Below are 11,630 nucleotides of genomic sequence, written 5' to 3' on the forward strand. Positions count from 1 at the left end.
CAGCTCCTATGTTTCCATAACATGATGCTTCTCCTCCTCTGTCGCCAATTTTAGATTTGATGGCAAGCGCTTTTTTGGGATACTCTACAGCCTTGACGTATTGCCCGAGAGAATGAAACACAGTTCCTAGGTTTCCATAGCATGATGCTTCTCCTTTTCTGTCGCCAATTTCAGATTTGATGGCAAGCGCTTTTTGGAGATACTCTATAGCCTTGTCGCATTGCCCGAGCGAGTCAAACACAGTTTCCAGGTTTCCATAGCATGATGCCTCTCCTTTTCTGTCGCCAATTTCAGATTTGATGACAAGCGCTTTTTGGAGATATTCTTTAGCCTTGTCGCATTGCCCGAGAGAGTGAAACACAGTTCCTAAGTTTCCGTAGTCAGTTGCCTCTCCTTTTCTGTCGCCAATTTCCGTTCTGATGAGAAGCGCTTTTTTGAGATACTGTTTAGCCTTGTCGCATTCCCCGAGTAACTGAAGCAACGCTCCTAGGTTTTCGCAACAGGATGCTTCTCCTTCTTTGTCGCCGATTTCGGTTGCTATGGCAAGGGCTCTCTCAACATGCTCCTTCGCCTTCTCGCCAAGTTTATAAAGCATAATTCCGAATCTTGCGCAGGCGCTTGCTTCGCCAATTTGTTCACCAGTTAGTCTCTTGATATTAACTGCTTTTTCGTAAAGTTTTTTGGCATCTGTAAACCTGTTTTGACTCTCAACAATCTCTGCAAGAGCTAAGCTTACATCTCCTACTCTTTCTAAGTCACCAGACTCGCTGTATAAGACAAGCAGTTTCCTGCCGTATCTCTCCGCACTTATGTAGTCAGAGATACGACGATAAGCCTTGAAAAGAAGTAAATTGAAGGCGCTGTAAAATTGTAGCAGTAGTGTATTAAATTGGTCTTTGCTGTTTTGATCGGTGTTATATTTAGCAAAATCAAACATTCGCTGCATATCTCAATGGCTTTCTGAATGCGACCTGAGTTAAGCAGGAACAGGGCAACTAGAAAGGCGATGTTCATGAAAGCTATCATGGCTTCTGTCGTTAGGTTTCCATTGCCATCCTCTCCTGTTATAAGGGAAACGTTATTTTAATAACAAAAGTTAACAGAATGACTCTGGATTCACGATAAGTCACTACAAACAGGAACCCATATGTGAAGTTACCAAAACGGGCTGAAAACGTTTTGTAACGAGCTGAAAGTGTTAGAATTCATAATATCGAATTAAAACAAAAAATAATAAGTGAAGAAGACGCGTGGATAAATACAACTGGAGCACATCAACGGATCACATTCGGTGAAACTTGTTTCTCTCTTTAAAGGCTAAGCTATCTTTGCGTGACAATCGACCCCTTGTTTTCCGAAGACACGGTCACGGTCACGGTCACGGTCACGGTCACGGTCACGGTGAACTTTTCATTTTTCTAGCGGGTGTGATTTGCGTGATCGAAGCCAAAAATACTGAAAAAAAAAACTAAGTGACTGTATTTCGGTTTGGCACGTCACACTTTCTAACCAATGATGGATTTGAGCATCCAAAAATGAAACATCTTGCTCTGTTTAACGGGAAACGTCAGGCTTCAGTATTCATCTCTTTTGGACCGGTTGGATTTGCAACACGAGATCGATCAGATCGAGAGTACAACTAAAGCTTCTGTCTTTAAACAGTAAGCTTCTTGTGGGTGGAAATTCACCCATTGTGCTCATAAACATTTCATTTTCTTGCGGGTGTGATTTGCATCGAAGACAAAAATTGTAACTATTATAATAATAATAAAAAAATAATAAAAAATTAAAAAAGAAAAAGGACGCAGTGGATCTGTAATTTGCTCGAAATTAGCCACATCACTGGTGTTACCTTTGAAGGCGTTCATCCAGTTACTGAAATATGGCAACAAGAAAATTACATTAGAGAGAGAGTGAGGTAGCTTGACTCTCAGTAATAATCAATAGTTATTGCAAATAGTTATTCATATTTCTTTTGAGGAGGGGAGAGGTGGGGGAAATGGACTGAACTACAGTTACGTTGTAGGATCCCCGCATCCCGTAGGCACTCTCCTGAAAACTCCCAACGGCAATTCGCGCTGATTTAACATTTTTGTTTCCTCTTTTCCTCAGACAATTGCGAGAAACTTGCAACTAGAGGGCACTAGCACCTAGCGTCTTGATATAGGATTCATTTTAGTTTTTGGCCACGTGATTGTAGAAACCATCATTTTCTCAAATTAAACGATGCTGAACAATCTTAGCTAACGAGGTTGAAATATATTGTATAAAACCATAAAGGTTTGAAGAAAGCCATTAAACGGTGGAGATATGAAGCATCCGTTCAACGGAAAAGACGCTTATACTGTGTATGTAAAAACGGTGAATTTAAGAAAGTTTCAGTTTCTCTGAAGAAATTAAAACATCTCTCTTCGTGAGCGCGCAGCGTCATAACTTGTCTTCTTATGGGAGACTCTGGCGCTTTAACAGACAAAGAAACAGATTACGGCCTTAAGAAAAATATGTACCGCAGAACCTGGCCTGCAGAGCAGGCGTAATTTAGGCTAGCAAATGCTAAGTAATTTCATAACGAATATTATGGCCGCCAACAAGTAAATGACATCAGAGAGAGTAGCTTGACTTTGCTTGACTTTTCAGTAATAAATAATAGTCATAATCAATACTTCAACGTATTTCTTTCGGGAACAGGCGAGAAGTGGAAGAAATGGACTGGACGACAGTTACGTTGTGGGATCTGCGTATCTGCAAGGCACTGTCTTTTTGTTTTTTCTTTTCCTCAGGAAGTTTCAAGAAAATTGCCACTGGAGGACATTAACACCAAGCGATTATTTGAATGATGAAAATTCAATATGGCCTAGGTTCTTCCTTCTTATCGAAAAATAACAAACAATTGCAAGCTTGACAAGCTTGCTTCCCGTTTAATTTAGTATTGACGTCAACATCAGGGACCTTAAGCAGTCACGATGGCAACGCCCAGGAAGACTTCGATTAAAAAAATTAATTTCTGCCTTTAATTAAATTTTAAAAATGGCTGCATGTGTTTACCGTCTCATACGGCGCCACACCTCTACTTGAGCATAACGTATAAAAGAAGCGTTGAGTTCCAAATGGAAATTAAAATAATTTGCCGTCGCGGTTTCGGTTCGCAGACGATTTAAGTTGTGGTGATTTCACGTTGTTGTTTTGCATAGGACGGCAAAGAAATGTACAAAGTTTTAAAACGCACGTGCTGAGCTATTGTTCTGCCAATTAGATCTTTTGTTTTTCCATGTCCTCGTTGCCGTCGCCGTCGTGGTTTGCTTAAGGTCCCTATTACCTGATTTCTCCAAATTCGGGGAAATTTCATTTTCCAAGGCTTCACGGTCAAAGCCAAACAAGTCGCTTTTGAGAATTATGGGCTCACTGTAGTAGAACGAGGGTCTTAATGGGGTGATGGCTTTTACGGCTAGCGGTTAAAATTCTGCCTATTTTACGACTAATGGTTAACATCATTCCATGCATGAGTTGTTACCAGAAAATTTTTTTGAGGTTAATTTTGTTCACGACTAACAGTTAAAATAACACAATTTTTACGCTTAACAGTTAAATTTTTTTGGCCGTTTTATGGCTCACGGTTAACCTTCTTAAGACCCTCAATCAAACACTGTTACCGCCAATTTTTAATTTGAAAAAATTAAAACTGTGATCAAAAGTATTTAACAAAACTACTGAGAATAGCAACTTGATCAAGTGATTGTGGAAACCATCAGTTTCTTAAATTAAAAAATGCTCAACAATCTTAGCTAATGAGGATGAAATATACTGAGATATATTGTATAACACCATTACGGTTTGAAGAAAGCAATTTTACGGTGAGGATATGAAGCATCCTTCGACGCAAAAGTATGCTTAAACTATGTACGCAATAACTGGATTTAAGAAAGTTTCAATTTCTCTAGGAAAATTAAAACATCTCTCTTCATGAGCGTGCGGCGTCATTACTTATCTTCTTATGCGAGACAGGAAAGCGGATTACGGCGTTTAGAAAAATTTTTACCGCAGAACCCGCCGCTAGTATCCAAAAATCTAGTGAATAGTTTCTCGACCATGAAACGCTTGTGTACAAGTAGAAAATGGAAATTGAATTTGAATCAACCGCGATCTCCGAATCGATAAACGATAAACCCTCCTAAAACAAAGTCAAGTTAATAGCTAGTGCAGATCATAGCCACTGGAAAGCCACGTAATGAAGCACTGCGAATTTCCTATGATATCAGCGTGGGACAGTCTACACCGCAAATAGAGGTCTGAATCATCAAATTGAATGATACGCAATAACCTTATTTTAATTAATGGGGATAAATTGTGCGGTATAAAGCCACAGAGATTTGAAGAAGTCTCCGTAGAACCAATATATCTCACTGTGGTGACGATCCAATCGCGCCATCAATCGCTCTAAGGAAGGGCTAACACTCGAAACGTGGCATATTGCAAACATAAAGATCAAAAAAGCGGTTACTGGTCTTTGCCATAAGAGCCTCAACTCTCTACAGTTACTTAACAACTAGTGAGTGACTAGAAAAGATTTTCAATCGCACTTACCAAGATGTTGATTCTTTCAAAATAAAACAAGAAACATTAATGAATCACTTTTCCCAACTTTCCGAACTTCCGCTGTCACAGTGTTTTACATATCCAGATCACGTGTGTTTAGGTTATTCCCTTCCCCTCCCCCCCCCCCTGGGCTTATCGAAATAAAAAGGAAGAGTTTTAAATTGCTTATTTTTTGTGTGCCTGTATGCCCGTATGCCCGTATGCCCGTATGCCCGTATGCCCGTATGCCCGTATGCCTGTATGCCCGTATGTCGCGTCCGACTTAGGTTGAAATTTTCAACAGCTAGTGGTCATATGATAAAATGCTCATTGACCGAATCTGGTGGGGCCAGTGGGTAAAATATTTAGCTCAGGGTCAGTACAACCAAAGTTTCTTTTTTTTAAAACGCTAAGCTATCTTTGCGTGATAATGGACTCAGTACAACCAAAGTTTCTTTTTTTTAAAACGCTAAGCTATCTTTGCGTGATAATGGACTCATTGTCTTTGTGAAGTTTTCATTTTCTAGCGGGTGTGATTCGCATGATCGAAGACAAAACTACTAAAAGAAATCAAGTGACTGTATTTCGGTTTGGCGCGTCACTCCTATAACTGATGATGGTTATAAAATAATTGAGATGGCTCGCACGCTCTCATAGGTCAACTGTTTAGTTTAGATGAGAGTATGTAAACATACCTTGTTTGGAATTCACACTTTAAATGTTTGCCGGCGCAATTTGGAAATATTTCAAACTCAAAGTTTTTTCAATACTCGCAAAGTAATTTCAAGTATAAATGATAAATATCGGAATTGGAGAAAAATGTGCCAATTTTTTATCTGGGATTTGGCTACCATCCCTCTCAAGTGAGGAAAAAGTAGGAGGAAAAAGAGGAACTAGCGCTTTGCCTGCCTTGATGACCATGAGCTGTACGGCCTCTTCGAGGGAGTTCAAGTAAAGACGACAAATATGCAACAAAATGCGCAGAAAACATCGAAATGTAAGGAAACAAGGAAAAATTTTGGAAAAACATTTGGAAAATCGTTCTACGCGCCCTACTTTCAAAGAAACCTTGAAAACTATATATAAAAAGCTTATGAAGTATTGAAGAATAGTTTTTAAAGTTTCTTTTTTTCCCAGCAAATTTAGTTTCAATGTGTTCTCTAAATAAAGAGTAAAGATAACGAAAGTTTGAAAATTTGACCAGATCTTGTTGACAGTAACCTCAAATCAAAACTCATTCTTTTTTTACTGCCTTTCCATGGATACATTACAAAAATTAAAAAGCCAAATTTCATATCTAGTTCAACTGTTCAATCAATAAGTTATTAGTGAGGAAATTGGAGGTATAGTGAAATTTTAAATACAATTATATATTTCCAATATTGAATGTTATCAGCTATGAGTCACGAGAAAAACAAAGTTCTATACGTTGAAATACTGTTTATTTCATTTAAGAAAAAACTTTTGACACGAGTGGCGCAAACATGAACGTTCGTCAAATCGTACCGTGCCATAATATATTGCTGCCTAAATTCATTGATCTTTTACATGGAAATGTTCATAGGAAAAGCATTTATGTATTGAAAAAAGAGATTAAGGTTGTAGAGCTGAACAATAATGAGCTACGTTCGTCTTTGTGTTGTCATACCTCACGCACTTTCTGTCAATCTTGATTGTAACAGACGACACGCAACCCATGTGCAGTAAGCTTTAATTTTTCTACACAATGATAAACGTTGGAAGATACCAAAGGAAAGTTCGTCGTGGCTGAACGAAGACAAAAATCATGCTGCCCAGGTCTCGAAGGCTGGGTAAATAATTTATTTTAATAAAATGACATTTAGTTGCCCTTTTACTGTGCCCTGGGCAAACGTCGGTCTCTCGTAAAAATGCAGAGTTAATCAAGTCGATTTTAAAATTAACGCAGGAGTTATTTAATCGAAAGAACTCGGTGATGAGAAACTTTACAAAGTGAGGCTACATTCTTCAAGATAAACAAACAGTGACGTGCTCAATTATATTTCCTGAAGTTAAGAGTCATCAGATATATTGACAACATATTTAAACGTTAAGTCAAGTACATATGTTTTCAAATTAGGGAAACTTTCTGTCAATAATGGTTGAAAGCGAAGGTAGTTGATTAATTTATCTTACTCGACCAATACTTTTCCAATGCTGGACTCACGCTTTAAGACCAGCGGTTATTTGTAATAAGTAGGCCCAAATTTACCAACGAATTGCCCAAATTGAGATAGATTTTGTTTTTGGATATTTCTCAGATATCACTGGCTAATTTTCAGCTGGTTAAGATGTCACTTTTTTACCTATGTATTTTCTACCTTTCTTTCACTTCATTCGCTTGCTGTTTATCACTTCCCTTTATCGGAATAGTATTTGAGATCTCCGTGCTCATCTGATTAAGCTACCAAATTATTCCAGCTTTTGCATGATTCAATACTGATCCCTTCAGATTCACCGTAAAAGGAAATATCTCAGTCAGAAAGCAACTGGTTTCCTTGATTTCCCATCCTGTTATCACTGAAAACTTTCCACTTGAATATTCTCTTCGCATATCTTTATTTTTCTCTAATTGCTGCTTCCTGTTCTCTGTTATCGCACTTAGCTTGATTTGAAGCCAAAACAAAGGTATAAATGCAAATTATACCACCGACAGATATTGGCTACGTAAGTAATTAGAAAAAAGGCTATAAAAACGGACAATTACGAAAATGCACGGTCATTCAAGGCTACTGTTCCTCAGTGAAAGCGAGGCCGATGTTTGACCAGAAAAATGGCTTTTGTTCAGTTGTATAGTTTAGCGTTGTTTGTGGCTTCCACAAAAAGTAGCAGTATGTACAACATGTATTCCAACATGATCATGCCTGATGGCAAAGAAAATTACAATGTTTCCGACAACTACAATGAGGCCGCAGACACACTGGAGTTTATGGTACAAGTAAGAACCACAGGTTGGGTTGGTTTCGGTATTGCTGAAGTAGCATCAAATAATTTGAGTTACTATGATGTGGCAATAGAAGGAGTAACAGACGACGGAACAAGCTATCTGCAGGTAGGTCGGAATAACAAAATTTAAACTATCTAAACAACGAAAGAAAAAAAATCGTGAGATTCGATTTTAAGTTTCGCGTCACGCATGATTCGTTTTTTGTCTGATTTCTTTCATTTTCCCTTTAAAGTTAAGACACTAATTTGTGACCGCGAAAATGTTTAAAATTAAAGTGAATAAAGTTTAGTGGAGATATGGACGTAAGTCTCTTAATTTAAAGAGAAATGGTATGTTTATTGTTTATATAAAACAGCCTAGAGGATTTGAGTATTTGTTTACTCAAATATTGATGTAAACAAATCTCTTCTTTCATTACTAGCGTTTAATCCTATTTCATTTTTTTGGCTAAAGCTTCGTTTTAGTCGACTTCCCCTCCACGTCCATCCTGAGGAAACACATTACATTAAATCCGAAATTCTTGCAAATGAGTCTACTTATTTTGAGGTATAATGCATAGATTTGGCCAAGCCCAAAAGTAGAGCGCGTATTTTAATGGATTTCAATCCGTAACTTCAATTTTTGGGGGTCTCCATAAAATAGCTTGCAGCGAGAAGTCGAACATTTTCAAAAAAAGGAACGAACTGAAGATTGTGTAAACCGTTAAAAAGTTTTCCAACAATATGCAACCAGAAAATGCAAGGACTCGTTTAATATTGGGGCATGTATGGACAAGTATGTGAAATTGCAGTCTCCACCTCTAAAACACTGCTAGTGCTCATAAAGCACGACACAAATCATCCCATATCTCAGATAATTGGTATCCAGAAACGCAGAAGGCGCTCAGAAACTTACTAAGCAACTGGATTAAACGAGGCAGTACCTCTGAAAACAACGATAAGGGGGCAAAATGAGACCGCGAAACAGGCGATTTTGCTCTCTAACAATTAATACCTTGGATTTTCTCGCCAGATGAAGGAAATGCCAGGCAGCAACTATTTTCCCGCCATCTTTCACCGTGATAAAAGGTGAGTGGAAGAGCTATTTTGAGGAAGGTGAGTAGAAAGCACATCGCTGTTATTTGTTTTACTCATTTCCCACAATGTCAATTTAGACAAAATATTTTCACAACACATCTGTTCCTTAATGTTGAAATACAATACTTTTTCCCCACATTGGCAATTACTTAAGTTTACTATTTATATCAAAGATGGTGAAGATCTACCCAAAGGACCACCTCCTTTAGGTGGAGATTAGGTAAGTGTTGACTGGAAAATAAAATTTTCCTTTTATTCCATAATGCCATGATTCCACGAAATGTAATGCACCTGTAAACAATTTATAGTCTACCCTCTCTTTAAGAAGTTGGAAAAGTGACATCATGGCCTCCTTGAAACACAATTTCACTTTTAAACTCTGTGCAATGAAGTTTTGTTAGGTTAGCTCATTGTATAATATTTTACCTTGATTTAAATAAAATAACTTTTTTTTCAAATTGACAATTACATACGTTTAGTTTTTATACAGTAGATGATGAAGATCTATCTGAAGGACCACCCCCTGCAGGCAGTGATCTAGGTAAGTGTCAACGGTAATATTTTCTTTTCTTCTATAATGCTATGATTCCACAAAATGCTATGCACCTGTAAACAGGAATAGTCTTTCCACTCTGTAGGAAGTTGGAGAAGTGACACCATAGCGGCCTTGAAATACAACTTTCCTGTTAGAGTCTAAGCAATAAGAAATGATGTCTGGTTAGCAAACTGTTTTTCCTTTGACCATTTCCAGTAAAGTAGAAGTTCCTAATTTTGCAATGTTACCATCACTTGATTCAATATTGTCACTTCAGAGAAACCTTTTCTGATACAATTATAGAACTTGTGCAGTATTTTAATAAACTTGTTCGAACCAAGTATTGTTTTTTTCATAAAATAGATGTGGACAAGAAAAATAATAAAAAAGAGAAGGTGTGGAAGAAGTGGAATGGTGAAGTAAAGTAAATAGTAACCTAACAACAACTGACATCACAATAAACTAGGCTAACATTTGTTTTAGATGTCATTTTCCACAGTATTCAGAAACTCTTTAATTTATCATGCTCATGCGAAAAGAAGTTAAATTTTAGAAACAGTATGGGGCCCAAGAAATATTTTTCGATCTGTAACAAACAGAGATTATTCCATGGAAAGTGTGAAAGTGTGAACAAATGAGATTTATTGCATCAAACAAAAATTAACATGTGAGCCTAGTGAACTAGTGAATTTTTTTTAATCAACGCGACAAGTGGATAAAAATTGTTCAAGCATTTTCCATGGTATGATGCTTCCATTTCATACATACTAAAATTTTTTTCTTACTGGCCAACAAAGATTGGAAGCTAACAACTGTGAATATACATTGTTTGTTTCATTAGAGCCACAAATGATACTACTAAACAGTGTAAATCCTTATTTGTATTAAAATAAATTCCATTTTTTAACAATTCTCAAATAGAAGATTAAATAATTTTTCAAAGATTTAAAGGTGAGAAGGAAAAAAAAAGGTGATACTATATGATTATTTTTGACTGTTGACAAAGAAATTAGAGTTTAATATAGATCAAATAAAAAACCCTTCGAAGGTCCATTGCAACAGTTTCCAGCACATACACATATACAAAGACTGTTTTATTTCCAATCCAACAAAAGCTGCCATAAGCAGGCATAGAAAGATAAAAATCTATGATAATACAAATAGGGATTTTAGGGCAAAAGGGTAATTTTTTTAGATCTTGTGAGTATAGTTGTCAGTTGGGTAACATCTCCTTGCAAGTGCATTGCCTTACCTCAACTTTTCATTTTTTTTTTTCTATCAAAGAAATAAAAAATTTTTCAACTTAAGAGGGAGAGGCCACTCCTACACGGTGGATGTGGTGACCATGCCCACCACGTCGACCATATTAATAATATAAAATATGAATCAAAATGAAATCAACTGTCTCTCATTCATTTTATAAATGTAAATTTGCAGCAGATTAATTCAACCATAACTGCAAATGATAACTTCTTACCAAGCCTGAGGGCCATACAAGAGAACATTTTCCTGAGTTCCTCACAAAAGCAACGGATGGCCAATATTCCTCAGTAGAATTTGAGCAAGAAAAGTTAGCAAGTGATTCATCACATTGCGACTGGACTAAACTTTTTAGTTTTAAATTTGGTGCGTTTCAAAACAAAAATACATGGATTATGATCGTTTCACAGGAAACGGTCTGCATAGAAAAGTGCAGAACAAGTAAGAACTAGATCAGTGCTGGTAATTACCTCCATACTACCGTAGTTATTCGGTTATAAGGCGCACTCGGCTATAAGACGCACCCCCAATTAAGCAATTTCATTATTGCATGTTTTCAAACTGAAAATATCGCTAAAATACTTGGTTATAAGGCGCATCGTTGTTTGGGGAGTAAAGATCGGTCAAGTTTATTGTAAATTCTTTCATAAACTTACAAAAAGCGAAAAAGTCGCGTATTGATTTTAGTTTACCGTTAATTAACAAAAGCAGAATTGTCGCACACGCGATCACGCGCACAAACAAAAGCCTTGATTAAACAAAAGCAAAATGTCACACACATAAACTAAAGGCGAAAAATTTCACACATTTAATCACAGTGATAAACAAAAGGCAAAAAAAGTCACACATTTAATGCAACCTATCGGTACACAGTAATTTTTAGCCTTCCCTCTCGGGAAACATGGTTTTAAAGTATAAAAACAATTCGATCAACAGAATCAGTAGTCGCAAATTTACTTCACCTGGTGAACATTATCTTGCGAAGTCTACATTCAGTACAATCATGCCAAACACTCGTCGTCATTCTTACGATCTCAACTTTAAGTTGAAAATCGTAACTGAAGCTGAAGCTGTTAACAACAATCGAGAGATAGCGAGGGAATACGGAATTTCCGAATCAATGGTTTGGAAGTGGCGCAATCAGCAGGACATCTTGTATCACCTTGTCAAGCGCTCTTCCATGGGCCGTTACCGACCAAAAGATCCCGAACTTCATCAACCG

The 11,630-nt window shown here is 37.1% G+C and overlaps 1 protein-coding gene and 2 long non-coding RNA genes across 7 annotated transcripts in view; 2 read left to right on the forward strand and 1 right to left on the reverse strand.

The window, feature by feature from the left end:
• The window catches only part of LOC149036716 (uncharacterized), a 90,497-nt gene that overhangs the window by 57,824 nt on the left and 21,043 nt on the right, over positions 1–11,630 (forward strand). The window lies entirely within an intron of this gene.
• On the forward strand, positions 7,367–11,479 carry LOC149036721 (uncharacterized). Of its 3 annotated transcripts, XR_016181743.1 has the most exons (4): positions 7,367–7,642; positions 8,549–9,154; positions 9,512–9,543; positions 11,345–11,428. It is a non-coding gene; the product is annotated as an uncharacterized LOC149036721 (long non-coding RNA). The 3 variants fall into 3 exon arrangements; XR_016181744.1 differs by lacking the exon at positions 9,512–9,543 and having other exon boundaries at positions 11,345–11,479; XR_016181742.1 differs by lacking the exon at positions 11,345–11,428 and having other exon boundaries at positions 9,512–10,094.
• LOC149036722 (tetratricopeptide repeat protein 28-like) overlaps positions 11,244–11,630 on the reverse strand; it is a 7,603-nt gene continuing 7,216 nt past the window's right edge. For all 3 annotated transcript variants that reach the window (XM_089189611.1, XM_089189613.1, XM_089189612.1), the window contains exon 2: positions 11,244–11,630. This exon is cut by the window's right edge and continues 1,740 nt beyond it. The gene's annotated coding sequence lies outside the window, so the exon portion shown is untranslated.

The sequence above is a fragment of the Pocillopora damicornis genome, chromosome 12 (assembly GCF_964200805.1).
Source record: "Pocillopora damicornis chromosome 12, jaPocDami1.2, whole genome shotgun sequence".
Classification (NCBI taxonomy): domain Eukaryota; kingdom Metazoa; phylum Cnidaria; class Anthozoa; order Scleractinia; family Pocilloporidae; genus Pocillopora; species Pocillopora damicornis.